This window comes from Lygodium microphyllum, chromosome 9, assembly GCF_053477565.2.
Source record: "Lygodium microphyllum isolate KBCC chromosome 9, Lygodium_microphyllum_v1.1.10, whole genome shotgun sequence".
Classification (NCBI taxonomy): domain Eukaryota; kingdom Viridiplantae; phylum Streptophyta; class Polypodiopsida; order Schizaeales; family Lygodiaceae; genus Lygodium; species Lygodium microphyllum.
This window is the reverse complement of record NC_141143.1, coordinates 92,718,362-92,723,956: the sequence shown is the minus strand read 5'-3', so window position 1 is coordinate 92,723,956 and position 5,595 is coordinate 92,718,362.

Here is a 5,595-nt window from a genome sequence, read left to right as displayed (position 1 = left end):
TCAAAAATCAACAAGTGTCGCTCAAGCGCCTTTTAAAAGTCGTATTTCACTTGGTGCTTAAAATCGTCCTAGCTGGAGCCGCCACCTTCGATGTTAAATATTTTTTTCCTAAATTCTGGATTTTTTGGCAAATTTTAGGCACATCCCAGGCTCAAAACTCCTCTCTCAATGCCTGAGTCTCGTGATGATGCACGACATGTTTTACGACAGCTTGGCATGGACTACAACAGCATCTATGCATGTATCAACGATTGCATACTGTTTCAAGGAGAATACGAGACTATGGAGACATGTCCAAAGTGTGGTGCTCACAGGTATTGACAGGACTTGCAAGGGCAAACCATTCCTCAAAAAGTTCTTAGACACTTTCCGCTTATCCCCCATATAAATCACATATTTCATACGTCCAGCATGGCGAGCTTGACAACGTGGCATGCACAGAATAGGTCCACAGATGGAGTTCAACGAATATCAACGGATTCACGCGCATGGAGCCACATTGACTCTACCTTCCCAAGCTTTGCCCGAGATCCAAGGAATCTTCTGCTCGGTCTTACAATGGATGGCGTGAACCCATTCAATCTACGCTCGACTTCTTATAGTGTGTGGCCTATAGTCCTTGTCAACTACAATATCCCTCCATGGGTTTGTACGAAGAAAGGACATCTCATCCTTAGCTTACTCGTCCCCGGCCGCTACAAAGTTAAAAATATGGACGTGCATCTTCATCCATTAGTCGATAAGCTTAAGGTTTTGTGGAAGGAGGGGGTCACCGTGCAAGATATGAGCAAGTGCGATGGTCGACGGTCTGTCAATATTCGAGCCATTCTCATGTGGACGATGCATGACTTTCCGGGATTCGGAAAGTGCTCATGTAAATAGGCTTCCGTTCTCGTTGGTAATATCTATATTTTATATTATTCACTGGATAGAGGTGTTGGAACATGGCTAGTTACCTTAGAATATCATGCATGTCCATTGTGCGGGCCACAGTTAGACTCCCGAAGGTCACAAACCATGAAGAAGATGGTATATCAAGGACACGCCACTTTCTTACCAGAGGGTCATGAACTCAGGGAAGGTTTTCTTGGACGACCTCCAACACATATGAATGCCGCAAGCTGGTATGAGCTGAAAATGTCCACGTGGAGTCACATCCAAATGGAATGCGACAGTTCTTAGTTTTCTACGAGTTGCCATATTGGACCCACTTACAGATCAACCACTTGTTGGATCCCATGCATATTTTCAAGAATGTGGGCAGCTTGCTTTGGGACCACATCACAGGAAAGAGAGACACTATAGGGGCATGAATGGATTTGAAGGAGGTAGGCAAGATGGAGGCGCTTTGGCCGCAGTCGAGTGCTGATGGTCGTGTGCAGCTACCCCGTGCTCCTTGGGTTTTGTCCACTAAAGAAGAGCGCATTATGAAGCAAGTAGTCAAGTCTATCCGCATTCCGATGGGTATGATGTGTTCTCTCAGGTCTACATTTTCTAAAGACGAACAATTATTAGAGCTAAATTCCTATGACTGGCATAAGATATGTCAGGTTTGTACTACGAATGGATTGTAATTGGTGTGCGCATTTTTCTATTTGGAGTGTAGCCATTATTCATAATGCTTTCTCATTTGTGGTAGTTTGTATTACCAATCGCGATCGCAGGATGCCTTACTCCAGAAATACGCATGGCCATTTACAGGTTGTCGACTTTGGTGCAATGGATCTCACAGAAGGAGATTAAGACATCCTCTATTGAATCCGCGAGGCAGGGGAGCAGTGGAGACGGTCTGTCTCTTTGAGAAATACCTGCCTACTAGCATGCTCACGATACAAATCCACCTTCTTGTGCATCTTGTAGATGAAGTGGAGATTGCTGGACCTATCCATACGCGATGGATGTTCTTCTTGGAGCGCTTCATGAAAACGCTGAAAGACTTTGTGCGACAATGAGCTCGGCCAGAAGGTAGCATGGCTGAAGATTGGTTGGTGTCAGAGGCGCTAATCCATATTTCACAATGGCTACCAACAGTGGATCCAGACAACAAAATGCTATGGTCATTGAAGGACGATGATAGACTGATCGGAGATGTGGTGGTTGGAAATGGGATAGAAAAAAGAATGGATGCTGCAATGGAGGAGAAGGTGAATCGCTTTTGTATGTTGCACCATGCCTTTATGGAGACTGGCTCGGTAGGTACCAGATCCATAGGCAAGATCGAGAGGAAGCGCGATCTGAATTTCGACGTAGTACGTGCCATTGACCGATTCGATATCCCGAGGGCATGGAGGAGATGCCGTGGTTCATGTCAATGCGATGGTTGCATGGAGCTTTGATCGCAGCGTCTCGCGAAGGGGCGGAGGTCTCAATGGAGGAGTGGGAATTCTCAAGGGGATGTAGTCCAAAGGTGATGACGTGTTTAGAATTTGTTGTATCTATATTTTATATGTGACAACTAATTTGAGTGTTTCAATGTACATTACAAAATATATAGTGCAACGTGGTCACGTGGATGGCATTTTCGCATGGAGCGTATTGACAAAATACGCTCCACAATGGACTGTGGTATCATGGCAAGGTTCGAGCAAGAGAGTCGACGACGAGCAACGGATCCAAACACGGTTATAGATGAGATGGAGTATTTTGGAAACTTGCAAAGTATTGTTACGGTGGATTACCGTAGCTTCTCCATGATAATATTTTGATATGCAGTGATTCAAAGTGGTACTTAAAGGAGCTGGAGCAACAGCTCGACAAGGTCCATCTGGATTTCTCGAAATAGACTTCGAAAAAAAATGGACGGATTTGTGCGAGACCTTTGTGTTGCCGGCCCATTGTGAACATGTGCATGAACTCATTTGTTTGTTAATTGTATTACGACATGGTACATGTCACAATAGTTTAATCTCTCTTGTACGTGTTTGTGAATATGTAATTTTCTATCCAAACCCCGACAACCTCAATGGTGGTATGTTATACCTTCAACTCCTCGAAGTGCGAGAGTATATGATCAAAGCGATGTTTTGAGGATAGATGAGGACAATATGCAAATAGAGAGGTCAATATTGCAAAGGGTGGAGGCCATCGAAATCTTGGAGCATGTAGAGGAGCTAGCATCGGCTAACAATGATGAAAATACAAGAATCCAAGAATTCTTTGAGAACAAGGTGGACTCATCCTTTTGTGGTGACATGTTTATCGACCTTCCAGTGTATGTGGAGTTGTGTTAGAAGATTGACATGGGACCATAGGATACTTCATACTTGGAGCATCCACTTATTCAATCCGTTGACTAATCGCTTATAAGGGTACATAAGATATTCATTTTAAGTGAGATCATTTTTTTAGGATTTATATTACCGTGCTTTGTATGATTTAAATTGATTATGCTAACATCATTTTTTGTCTGTGTAGGTGACATTTTCAAGATGAGTCGAGGGATGAGTGATGAGGAGTTGCAGGATATCTTCACGCGCATGTCTCTAGATCAGATAGCGAGATTCAAAGACATGGAGGACCAGGAGCTGTCTCGGACATCATCAGGCCTTTCTACTAGATCTACTTCGGCGCTATCAAATGCTTCAGCTTTGAACAGACAAGATCGATGCTCCAGAATTGGGCCAGAGGGAGGAAGTGCTTCAGGGTTAGGGGGATGTTGTAGAGATACGGAGGCAGTGAGCCCGCGGTCTGCACGGGATACATGCGCAACTTCTCACTCTCATGGCGGTTCCAGGGAGCATGGCTCAGGTGGTTGCTGTGGAGGCATGGACGCGATATCTCCGTCTCGTCATTCTGTTGGAGTTTCGTCACCTCCAAGATTTGTCACACCTGTGGGGACATCTACTCCAGTTACTCTGGCCGTTTGCAGCAGGTGGCATCCCTATGGGTGCTAGACCGATAAATACTACACCGGTCAGTACATCGGATGTACAGGAGTCTCCTGGATATGCCCAGGAGCGTGGACGTAGGTGGGAGAGGACCCATCTTAGGCATACCCCAGAGGGATATGCCTATCTTGTCGATAATAGGACAGGAGCCATCATTATGAATGATGAGGTGAGGAGGATGATGGCTCGCATGAGAGAGTTGTGCTAACAAGTTTTTCGGCACAACATCTTAGATCATTGGAAAAACATACCAGAGGGGAGCAAGGACTACATAGTAGCATCCTTTCATGAGGAGTTTCCGATTCCAACCATAGCACATAGATTTTCTAGGGGCTAGATGATGGACTGCATGCATGTATATATGTCACACAGACGATCGAATGCACGTCAGGCACTCAAGAGTGGGGCTGCAAAGTCGGAGTGGCTAGACGCGGATGATTGGCGCTGACTGAGGAAGGAGGCTACAGATTCTCCACGACGTTGGAGTCAGCAGCGCGAGGCGGCGAGGGCATGACTAGAGGCTGAAGTGGTCCATCATCTTGGGAGTGGCGGGGCCACAGGACATATCTGGAGGACTTTGTAAGTTTTTTTTTTGTTTTGCTTGCTTATTTTTTTGCATATCCTTTATACTAACAATCATGTTTCTAATAGTTAGTATTTTGTTTTCTTTGCGGCACTCCATTACAAATCGCGATCCGATCAGCCTTGAGACTCGATGTGCAGAGAGGCACGGTCTCACTGCATTGATCGACTGATTGTATAGACGCGGCGGCCCTATAAGTCACTCATCTTTCTTGTCTGTAGTTACCATGTTTAATTAGAATGCATTATTGTATGGTTGATTGATGTGTAGTTGTTTCTTTTTTTGCAGAGTTCATTCGATGCTCCTTTGCGGCGGGACGAGCTTTCGGATGGCGAGGATATGTAGCTCGCCCTTGGATCCCTGGAGCTCACACACCCTTCTTTTTTGGTCGCCTGATATGTGTAGACATTTTCTATGTAGTAGTGATATCTTGTCATGATTGTACCAATCGCTTTCATTATGCGATGATGTATTTATTTCATGTATCAATGTTATGATTTAAGTACACTTTGTTTTTGCTTACACTAGCATTATATACAGTGCAGAAACTATTTTGTATGGCCCAAAAAAAACACACAATGCTATATGTTGCTGCCCTGCTACAATTTTTTTTTTCCCTGTTACCGTCGCTATTAGCATTGCAAATTTACATGCACGCATCGTTATTTGCATCGTTATTAGCGTCGCAGAGCATCGTTATCAGCGTCCTATACCAATGCAAATAGCAACACTGATAACGACGCTGATACTGACTGTTCTATGGCGTCGCCAATAACGACACTTTTTGCAATGATGGGGGCAAATTTTGTTATTTACATTTTCCTCTCTTTTAACGTCAATATAAGGCCTATATCTTGTAGTGCATCCCATGTAATGGAGTGCCACAATTTTGAACTCCCATGCCTCTAAAGAAATTCCTTCATTTACCTCTTTTTAAAGCTTAGTGATCGGAGTTATGGTTCAAAAGACATAAGCAGTTTTCTGCAGGGTGGTCTTGTAGGACAGTTTTCTAGATAATATAAGACTGTATCTAATGGATGTAAATTATTGCATGTGACATATGATTTGATAGAGATGTTTGAGACTAACATGAAGGTACCAAGGATAGGAAAAAAGGATTGAAAT